The 12008-nt window shown below is 41.9% G+C and overlaps 1 pseudogene; it reads left to right on the forward strand.

The window, feature by feature from the left end:
- The first annotated feature begins 952 nt into the window (after window positions 1-952).
- On the forward strand, window positions 953-1070 carry LOC118612164 (annotated as a pseudogene).
- Window positions 1071-12008: the final 10938 nt, after the last annotated feature.

Genomic DNA, 12008 nt, shown 5'->3' on the forward strand with positions numbered 1-12008 from the left:
ATAAATCCATCATTACCTTGCAAGGTCATTGGAAGAAAAAATAAAGAGCAGATAGGTGTGGGCCTGATGCACCTGTTACAAATAGATGTAGGTCTAAATACGTCCCTCCCTTAGATTTATTAATCATTTAAAAATGTATCAGACTTTTTCTTAGGCAGATACAGCCATAAAATGTTAATAGTTCAAAAAATCTTTACGTCGAAATAGCTTAAAACTCAGTATAATTTAAATATTTTATTACTAAACAGGTTGAATATTTTTCACCTGTTTATTTGACTTTTCTATCCTTTTTTTGTGAATCATCTCTTCTTACCCTTTGCCATTTATCCATTTAAAGTACTATTTTGACTATCAAGCTAGCAATTTTTAAAAAGCAACTTGATATATGTATCAAGGTAGTTTTACATCTTTTTACCTGATAATATCATTTTCAGGAACATATACTTAAGAAATTCACCTGAAACATAGAAAAATTGTTTTATGAACAAAGATATTAAAAATAAGAGATATTTATAACAGCGCAATACTAAAAACAGCCTACAAAAACACAAAAATAAAGTAACATGAATTTTATAAATAATATGGGATATATTTATGATATTTCATAAAGGAAAAAAGAAGTTGTTTAAATGCTATCACATCACTGTGCAAATATGCATAGAAAAATGACTAGAAGACAAAAATACAATGATAGGATTATTAATAATTTTTTTGTACTCTAATGCGTTTTCCATATTTTATCCAATGAGTGTGTATCAGTTTTAATCACATACATTTTCTATCACAAAACCTGAAATGCCATTGTTAGAAATGCATTTCTTTAGATTTTTGAAGAATTTGATCATAAGGACTCATAGAAAGATGGCTCGATGATCAACAGATGATGCCTGCGTAATGCAGATAGTAAGTGGAAGATGGCGAGTGGTAGGCAGGTATTAGAAACTTTGTCTTAGTCTATAGCCATGCCACCTTGAACGTGCTCGATCTCATCTGATATCGGAAGCTAAGCAGGGTCGGGCCTCGGTAGTACTTGGATGGGAGACCACCTAGGAAGATCAGGTGCTTAGACATTAAAAAAAAAAGAAAAAAAGAAAGAAAGAAAAGAAATTTTCTTCATAAAAAGAAAGAAATTTTCTTCTTAGAAGATATATCAATTAACAATCCTATTTACAATTGAGAGAAACACTCTCACTTTGAACGAACATTAGTATTCTTAAAGGCTATTGAGTTGTTCACAGAATCTTCAGGAAAGCCCAGGAATAAAGGTGAGAGGCAATGCACCCAAAAACAACACCGAAAAGCATTCTAAATCCCTGGTGAAGACACCGCTGCCGTCTCCACTGGGCTGGGACACTCCATTTTGCTTCACAGATAATGCAAACTGTCGCCAGAGCAGGTGTCACCAAAGCCATGGGAAGTTTAGTATTTATGCTACCGGATAGGTTCCGTGTGGTCTCGGCTCCATTTCAACACTAGCGTCTGTGTGAAAGCCTGAAGTGGGCAGATCCGATAGGTGGATCCTCTGTACGATGCTCAATGCAAGGTGTAAAGGAAATTAGAAAGTGAGAATCTAGCATTTTTAGCTTCTGTACTGGGAAATATGCTCTTCCAGAAGGTGGGAAGGATTCCTCACACTTAGGGATGAGTTTCCTATACTACTGACAAAAACGGGGACAAGCGTTCACCAGAGAAGATGTATCACTCAAGACTCGTGAGGGGGACAGCTCCATCCGGTGCCCAGGATGCCTCTCATGTACCTATACAGGCATTGGCTTGAATCGCAGTTTCTCTGAGTCTTGGCAGAAGGTCATGTAATTCTCCAGGAACATTAGAAAATGAAAAGTCTCTAAAAAACAACCGTGAAGCCATCTATCACCTCCCTTCCTATCTCTTTTCCTTGCCTCCTGGGTTTCTGCTGAAGTACGGGGCTTTTGTCCCACTCTCCTCAGAATAGAAATGAAGAACATAAAACATCTTAGCTGCCATCTAGAGCTGGCTTCTCAGCAACAGGGTATCTCACGATGTGTATTCCATGCATCTGGCTCCTTTTGTGTCAGTGCCGTCCTTCTTGGTGTGTGGGACAAAGATCCAAGGAGCTGGTACCTTTGGCTTACTCTTCTGATTGCTCTCTGTGTAAGTAATAAACTGTCTAAATCTATAAGTGGCTCATGGTATCTTTATTAGCCAAATAAGTTAAGCCTTGCCCTTGGCCTTGCCTTTTTTTCATATGTGTGTCCAACCCAAACCTGCTCAAACAGAAGGAAATGTACTGACCCATGTAACTGAAAACTGGACCCAGGAGCTCTAATGAAAGGCTCATGATGCAGTCTCTCTTCTCATTACAGACTCTGTTTGCCTCTCTCTGTGTTTGGCTTTGATTTTAGTCTAGCTAGCTACACAACATGGTCCCCAGATTTACCAGGTTCACGATTCAGGGGAATCACGGTTTCTCTCTTTCCCAACTATTTCCACAGAAGCCACATGACTGGATCTCACAGGACTGATTTAAATTGTGACTGGAATATGAAGATCGTCCAGGGCTCTGTCATGTTCTTACCCTAGAATGGAATTATCCCCCACTGAGCTAGACAGACTAAGATTGGGGAGGCGTGGCTTATTAAAAGAAAGGAAAGTCCTAAGAAAGCCAGAAAACACTGACTTTGCAAGCATTCCGATATTTCTGTACCAGGGGTCAAGGTGCCAATTATGCCATGATATAAATATAAGAGCCTACTGTCATGCAGTTAAATAGGTAGACACTTGGGAAGTCAGAAATAAGACATATGCACCCGGCAAATGTTTGTGAGAGACGTGTTATTATCTATGCATACCTGAATCTTGGTTAAATGCAGATTCTGATTCAGAAGTTCTGAGGTGGTGCCAGAGATTTTGCATTTCTAACAAACTCCCAGGCAATAAGGAAGCTGCTGATCCACACCGGTAGCAAGGATCTGGGTGGCGGAAACATGATGATCTAGTCATAGCTTCACAGGTGGTGTGAATCAAATGGGGCTTTTCGTTGCTATTGGTTTTGGTCTCTATGTCAGGAAGCACATATCTTGGTCAAGGTTGGGTCCTATGGTCAGGATTGGGTCTGATAAGCCAAGGAACATTGACTTTTACATCAATGGGAGAAAGTCAGTTCCCCCAAAGCAAAATTAGGCTGGCGGTGCCATGTGAGGGAGGGGTAAGGGGGCAATGGGCACCCAATGGTCCTGCTGGGACGCAGGTGGTAAAGTGCGCAGCTGGAATTTGAAAACAGTCACTAAATCAGGTCCCTTCCAGGCTGCCTGGTTCTGCCACACCTAGAGTGCGGTGATGAATCGAAACCAGCAACCAGCGCTGTGCAAGCCATTCACAGCTCGTTTTCAAACACTTCTGTCTACATTAAAAGGGTGAAAAGGCACAAACCAAAAGCATCCGGCAATCATTACCAGACGATTACTGCGACAGGACCAAAGGCGTCAACACAAGAGAGTCCACTGCTATCACATTATTCACTAGGTGGCCTTTCCGGCTGCAGTCCCTGTCTGGGAGAAACTGTTTTCTGTCCTGAGAGAGCTCTCTTTTATACTCACAAGGTGAAGCCTTCTTTCGTTCCAGTGAAAGGACCTCTTTTTGCCCTTTCAGTCCTACGCTACACCTTCCACCGCTTACAACTCTCCATCAAAGCCCACGACCCTCTCAGCTCAAGGTTCCATCTGGTGAGACTGATAAAACAACAATAACCACAAGACAACAGCAACATGAAAGCATGACCATTTCACGAACGTGTATTATGTGTCGGCGCCGCTCTAAAACTCTCCATGCTTCATCTCATTTACGGCACGGTATGGGCTTTTCATTCCCTGGAGTCCCTTACCTGTGTAATTGCAGGTGAAGATTGGCCACAGGAAGGATTTGAGTGAGGTTTGGTAAGGTGGAAGCAAAGTGTCCAGCATTATGTTCTGGTCATCATTGGCTAGAGGTGATGAGGGGCAGCTGTGGAGATGCTGGTGGGTTCTAGTCTATTCCTGAACTGTCCTGCTCTGTGCCCAGCTCCCCATCCCAACTCCTGGCCCTGGTCACCAAGAGTGACCACAGACTAGGGTTGCCAACACAGGAACACAGTATAGTATGTTCCATGCAATATTTGAGACTTATTTGTACCAACCTGGCCCTGGTCACCAAGAGTGACCACAGACTAGGGTTGCCAACACAGGAACACAGTATAGTATGTTCCATGCAATATTTGAGACTTATTTGTACCAACAAAAAATTATTTGTTGTTTCTCTAAAGTTCACATTTAGCTTGACATACTGCAGTTTATCTGGTAATCTGCCATAGGCCTACCTCAGTGGTTTTTAATAAGAAGTCACAGAAGCTGCAGCCACAAAGAGCCAAAGACCTTCCATAGACGTCTATAGCAGCTAGATGTATCTAGCTTCTGAAAAACTCCTACTCATTCATCCCTGCCAGGGCTGCAGGCTAACAACTGTTTTCTGCTCTTTTCAGAATGTTTTTCCCCAGATTCCTCCCACGGTTGAGTAAGGCTGAGTCGCTATGGTGCGTTCTTTATCCACAGCACTCATACGTTTCTACGCCCTGATTAAATGCTATAACGCTCATTCTGACTTTAGGAGGAAGGAGCTATTATTATTATCTCTGTTTCACAGGAAAAGAAACTTTGACACAAAGAGGTAAAGTTACTTGCCCAAAGTCACACATTTGATAAGTAGAATTTAAATGCAGACATTTTGCTTTATTAGCTGGCTTAACTACCATAATATTTTGCTGCAACAGAATATATATAGGGAGAGGTATTATATAATTTCCATAATAGTAGATAGATATATCATGTATTATATATATCTAGTATATATGATCTATACACATATCATATAGAATATATACTATATGACAACTATAGTATGCATTATAAGTAGTACATATCATGTGTAAATAAACCATGCAACTGATTAGCTATAGCTATAGATAGTCAATATATAGAAGTTAGCTTTAGGTTTTCATAGAAACTGATTTTTCAACTTTTTTCACTAATGAATATCAAAATGTCACCTGCATATAATTAAAAAAAATACACACACACACACACACACACACACACATATATACATATATATATATATATTCTCAACTGTATGTGTTTGGTATTTTGATATCTATTAGTGGCAAAAGTTGAAAAATCAGTTGGTATAAAATTCTGGAACTAAACTGTCACATAAACAAAAAGGAATGGGTGAAATTGCTTCTTTATAATATTTGTAACTAAAAAAAAGAAAAGAAAAAGAAAAAAGACTGAGCTCATTAAAGGATGAACAGAGAAGTTAATAAGTGTACTCAGTGTGGGAGTGTTCGTGAGACAGTTTAAGGCTGTGAAACGAATTCAATGTTTAGAAGAAAATGAGAGATAATTCCACTTAATGAGTATACAGCAGACTAATTATTGTAATGAAATATGTGTAATTAAAAAGAAATCTGTTTTCTAATGATTTTACTGACTGCGAACCAGTTTGAAAAACACCGAAGATAGCTAAAGACAATACATATAAAGGCTGCAGGGAAAGTTTACACAAGCAGAGTAAATATCTGTGTTTATTATTGTGAATTGGAGCTAGCATTCTAGCAATCCTAGTCTCTTTTAACATAATATACCCTGATTTCTTAAGGCAATGCCCACTCGAAGAGAGAAGAGAGTACTTGGAAATTAAAAAAAAGTCTGAAGGTAATCATCTAAATATGTTTAAATAGAAATTTGGAAAAAAATACATTTTAAAATAAATTTGTAGAAAAATGTAAAGTTATGACAAATTTCTTCATAATCTTCGTGCTAATATCCATTCATGGAATCAAAGCCCAGACAGCCCTGGTTTACAGTGGGACTTAGGGATGATGGATGAGGCATACTTTCGTGTTTCACGTTAGCCACACAACCTCACGCAGCTCAGTGGACAGGGGACAACAGAACAACTGGAGGAGAGCGGAAATGGGAGTTTCGAGCCGGGGCTGCAAAAGTGACCCGTTCTGCCTCTGATTCCCCTGAGCGTGTGATAGTGTGTCCATGAGTTTTGAACGTGGGGAGTGTTATCAGACGTATCTTTAAGAAATTATCAATCTTGGGGAAAACCCAGAGTGACTAATTTTCTGGTATATCCTGTCCTTGAAGCACCCACTTTTCTCACCTCCTCGCAGACAAATGAGAGCTGGAAGGGGAGGCATGCTGGGGCCAGCCTGTGCCAGATCGGGGGGCTGTCTGTTTTTGAAAAGCTGACTGTCAAGTTTTTGAGAAACTTGCTGGCTGCTTATTAAACATAGCCATTATTAAAATTTAAATTAGATAAGCTTACAAGTAAATAATGTATACTAGAAATGAAGATAACAAATATTCAACAATTAGTAATTATTTTAATATTTTTTATTATCTATGCTCTTGAGGTTATCTACATCTGTCATATTGGTGCAGCGGGTAACACTATATATTGCTACACAGTTCTTCATAACTCCATTTTCAGTGGCTTCCTGTTGGTAGCTTGAAATTGATTGTGGTGGAAATATCCGCACCACAGAAATCAACAAGTGCTACAAATTAGAGTCCCTCCCTTACCCTCCCCTCCCGCCCCCCCTCCCCCCCCCCCCCCCCCCCGCCGCCATAAATGGTTGGTAAACATTTACCAGCATACCACTGGGTAGAAGCCATAATGAGAACTGAGTCACGTCATATAGATCCTAAGTCTGGAGGATGGTATTAGAGCTCTGGCTGCTGTGTGGGGTGGAAGAAAGTGATAACAGGTGAGTCTGCAGTAAAAACCACAAAGATGTGGCCTATACAGGCTGTCATTCTTCAGAAGCGAGGCAGAGAGAAATTGGAATTCTGGCTAGGAGCTATTGAGATAAGATCTTAGAAAAGCAAACAAAACCAAAAATGGTGTAAAGAATTGGGTGAGTGTTGATACTACAGAAAAATTATTGAACTAAGGAGACTAGATGTTTGAAAGTGGCTCCTAGGCATGAACAGGGAAGAAGCAGTAAAAAGCAGAAACAATGATTTCCATCTTTGTCCTAAATCACTTCAAACAAAACCTTGCTTTTCTAAAATTATTTCTTTTCCCTCTGTTCAAAGCTCTTAAATCTTCAATGTCTGATCTCACATTAAAAAGGAAAGAAGCCAGATTAAAACAATTTACACAGAGCTATGATTAACATTCTTTAACACTAGAGCAATGTTCACAAACCCACACCATATACACATACGGGTTAGCTAGAATAGCATTCATTGGGGAAAAACTATTAGGGATAGAATTAGCAGCAGACATGAATTAGCAGCAGACATGTAGGTTCCCAGTTGCGCATTCATTATAGCAGGGTCAGACGTAAGATTCAGATGACCCTAAGTCTTGAGCCGTGAACTTTTGGGCTCTATGATTAAAGAAGCACACTGGATCCGTCCTTGTGTATTTTCCTGCTGTGAGGTGTTAGAAACTTGACTTCAGCTTCATCCTGCCAGTTTCGTGGTCATGGATAGTGGGAAACAGCCTCTGCCCTGAACACTGGGGTCCAGACCTTGTAGTTTTAGTTCTATGACACTCCAAACGAGCAGTAGGAGTGGCAACATCAGGGTTTATGGCGGGAAAAGTGTCAGTCCTTCATCAAAGGTTGGAACCCAAGCCTCACTCATCCTAAGCACTGGGGCATAGCCCCATACTGCAGAGCTCAGAAGGCCAGCTCCTTTGCTTGGAGGAAGGTCTGCAGAGTATCATTCTCGGTCACATTTATCCTTATATCTCATTGACACATAGCCTGGATCCTCCAAAAGATTCTGGGAATGTCATAGATGAGTTCATTAACATATTGATTAGTCTGTATTAGATAGAAAGGTCAAAGGTTTTTTTAAGCAAAAAAAAAGTCTTCTAGGATACCTCATCCTCCTACCAGAGCGAGTATTAACAAATTAATATCCCTTTTATGAACACCTACAATAAGAATAAAAAGTTTCTTTTTTTCCCCCACTAATGAGAAAAGAAACTTGGTTATATTTATAGAGAGGGAAAGACTGAATGTAAAGCAGAAATTGAAAATTGAAGAGAGAGAAGGAAAAATTAATGGATTGATTTCCTAAGGGAACTAACTACAAAGGGGAAATAATAAAAAGCAGAGATAGGGCTCAACTTTGGCTAAGGAAAGAAACACTTCTTACGAAACAGGAAGGAAGAAGGAGAGTAATGGTGATGAAGCAGAGAAATTCGGATGTGGATTTTATTGGGTCAGCTAATATTACTTGAGCTCCTAATTATGCAATGTGAATAAATCCCAGCTACTTCCTGCAGTGTGGGAGAGGGGACGGAGGGGGGCAGAGTGAAGTGTGATTCCCAGCAGAGCTCTCCCCAAAATCACCTTCTTTCCAAATTCTCATTCCTGAGCTTTCCATATTCTTGACGGTAGTGAGAGGTTTATAGATTATCTAATGAGTTCTGAATGGGCCCAATTGAAAACCCCTGGTGATCTAATTAACAGCTCACATTGGTATCTGATATCTATGTCTCTTGGTACCGCCCCTGAACTTCTCAGTTTAACATCCTGTTGCACAACACTAGCTAAAGGATAGGAGACAAGTGAAAATACAATTTCAATCGGGTGAAGTGAGTGTTCTGTGTGGAGTAAGCGTATCAGGTTGTAGAAGCACATTGGGTGGGAGAGGAGACCACATAATCTTCCATGGCCAGAGAAAAGCTGCCATAAAGAAATGCCCTTATGACCCAAAAGGAATTACCCCCAAAACATGCGAGGTAGAAGGGTAGCAAGAAAAAATGTCCCATTTGAGAGAGGAGAATGTGTAAAGGTCTGGAGGCCAGGAGAGTTAGAATTGTAGGTAGATTGATAGGACCAGGGAGGTCAGAGAGCTCATGGGAAGCTACGCCCCAGAAATACCTTGAATGCATTCCGGAGAATTTGGAATTGATCCTGAAAACAGCAAGGAATCTTACAGAAGCTTTAAGTAGAGAAGGGACTGTGATCAATTTTGTGTTTAGAAATCATTCTGACAGCAGCATATAGAAGGGAGGGAAACGAGACTGTTGAAATATTCGTCGTGATGAGGGATAGCATCCTGAAATAGAGAACAGGGGGAATGTTCCTTCCAGAGAAGGTAACATTTAATACGTGGCATGGGAGGAGCCACCCAGGGACACACCCAGATGCTTGTCTGGGATAACTGGATTGGTCGTCCTGATTTCCATGAAACAAGTATTACTGGTTAGATGCTCTAACCTTCTTATAAAGTAGGAGGCGGTAGGGAAGGTTGGAATCGTTTAGATTTGCTTTCATTCTTTGGGCTTATTGTCTACTTGTGCCAGGCATGGAGACAGGGAAAGTGAAAGAAGCCATGGAATAATAGGGGAGAGAAATGGGGTGGGGGGGGGCGGGGATATGGAAGAAAATAACAATTGGGAATCCTGCAAGGCCCAGTCAAGGTTAGATAAGATGAATTAGTAATGGAAACAAGAGTCTTGATTATGACATTCTTACGGCAACCTTGGACAATGTGAGAACAGAATCAAAGAGGCAGATGAAGATGGTGGGTTGAACCCAAGCTGAAGAATATGGGCAGTGCGGGTAAGTTTATAAGAAAGTAGAAGATGGGAGTCAGTATCTGGACTAATACATCTCTAAAATTCCTTACCATGTGCACGAGATGAATAGGGAAGCCAGAACAGGGCCAGTAAAAGAATAAGGAAAGAGGAAAGCCTCAAGGCCAATGGACTGAGAATGGAGGAGAGTGAGGCAAACAGGATGTAGCCAGCAGAGAGAATGTCAGCGTTCAAGGGAATGGCAATAGCAACATTCCAAGGAATAAGGGGGATCCAGATGTTGGGAGGCAAGATGGTTGAAAGTGTCAGGAATATGAATGTTACAGTAGAAAAATGAGGCCCAAAGGAAGGCTGGAGGAAGAAAGAGTTGTGCTGGAGGTCAGTAAACCAAGGAGACAGGATAAAGAGCAGAGAAGAGAAACCGTTAAGAGCTCGCCGTCAGTCGTGTGGAGGAAGAGGCAGAGTGGGAGGCCGGGTGGGGGGACGAGTGTTTTCTTCCTTTGGTGCCAGAGGTGTTGCCTGCAGAAGGAAACTGGTATTATCAGGAGAAAATAGGTTTGTGCAGTGGTCAGGAGAGGAAAACGCATTCTAGGAAGGAATTCATTTGCAAGAAAGTAATACGTTGCAGTAACAGAAGAGGCCTCAATGACTTTTTTTTTTTCTTCATTTCACTGGTCATTGTGAGAGCAGATAGAAAATGGAAGGCAAGGAGGGTCGGAGATGGCCATGGTAAATAGCAAGGAACTTCCCAAAAAGGACATGATAAAAAGTTGTCCCAGAGGTGGCAATTTTTTTAAACAAACACAATTGAGGCTCTTCTGAGTCATTGCACTTCTAGACACCCCAAAGTCATTTTAAGTTTATTCTCTAAAATCTGGGGTGGGCATCATAGCTACTGAGCATCTCCACAACGAATTCTCTGAAGAGGTCTTCCCTTTGGACGTTCCTAAGTGCTTGCTGAGGAAATGTCAGGCAGAAAAAATAAAAGAGACAGAAAGATCATTCTCTCCCAGTTGGAATCTGAACACAGAGAGGGTTCATTAATGAAACAAATCGGTTCAGAAAACTTTAAATTTCCTATTAAACAAATATCACACCTTGAATATCAGAAAGTGATGAGTAAGAGGTGAAGAGAGGAGGTGTATATTTAAAAGGTTTCACCCACACCCTGTTTTGTGGTTTTTAACCTGATGTTGCCACCACACCTATGAGTTTCGTTTATTAAAATAATGAAGAAGTCGAATGACTAAAATCTGCTGAACGGTGCATAGTAAACACAGTCCCTCCTCAAAGGCTAAACCTGACAGACGAGATCAGTATTCAATTGGGAGAACGTCTGATGAAGTTAATATTTTTTCCAACCTGGTCTACGTGTGTATGCTGGTGTGTGTAGTTTTGTTTATCTTCAGCTGAACTTGGAGAGAGTTAATCTCATCTTTTTTATTTCACTTACACAATGTTGACATTAAAACCGAAGACAAAATGGGAATAAATTGGGGCAGGGAATCTAAAACATACATAAACATTTTTAAAAATCTTTTGTGTTTAAAAGGCAACAGCAGTTCACAAGTTTCAGGCAGTGAAATCATGATCGAAGCTTTATGTGGTAAATACAACTTAACACAACATTGTGTGTACACAAGAACGTGATATGTGCATGCATAAAAATTCAAAAAATAGCCGTCAGCAGATTAGCTACCATTTAAGGAGCACTTACTATGCGCTAAACTCTTTTCATGTTACATCATGTAATTTGGGCGTCCATACTCGGTGGACACTCATCCCCAGGTCACAGACGGGCACATCGCACTGCTGGTGCGCAAAGCAGCAGGTTACCTGCGCGGCATCCTCCCTCTGCCAGTAGGTGCCGGAGCTGAGCCATCTGACGCCAACGCGACATTGTCCTAATGACGTTTCAAACATCAACTAGAGTCCCATCTAAAGCAGGTCCACTCCAATTTTTAAGTGTGACCGATGACCTTGATTTTACCTTCTGAGTCACGGCTCCAAGACCAGTTTGCAGTTAAATTGAGGAAAGTGAGGTAGAGGACGTGTGAAAGTTGGGGACAAGACAGGTGCAAGAGAACAGGTGGAAACCTGGAAGAGGGGTAGAAGGCCCAGACACAGAGAAGGGCGGCGCGGCTGGGCGCGGAGAGCCTGCAGGTGCTCAGCGCGAGGGCGGGCGGAGCGGACCAGGAAAGCAGAGCAGGAACCGCCGCGCCAGGTGGGGCCGCACCTTCGCACGTGACGCGCGCAGGCGCCGGGGCGGTGGCGCGCTCACCTGGCCCCACGTGACGAGGAGGGGCGCCGCGAGGCCCGGGGCGCGCGGCCACGCCCCCTCCCGCGCGGCGCTCGCGGACCCGGCGGACCCCGGCGGCGGGAGCCCGGGAGCCGGAGGCGGGCGGAGGGCGCCGGCGCGCGGA

Source organism: Rousettus aegyptiacus, unplaced genomic scaffold, assembly GCF_014176215.1.
Source record: "Rousettus aegyptiacus isolate mRouAeg1 unplaced genomic scaffold, mRouAeg1.p scaffold_m13_p_15, whole genome shotgun sequence".
Taxonomy (NCBI): domain Eukaryota; kingdom Metazoa; phylum Chordata; class Mammalia; order Chiroptera; family Pteropodidae; genus Rousettus; species Rousettus aegyptiacus.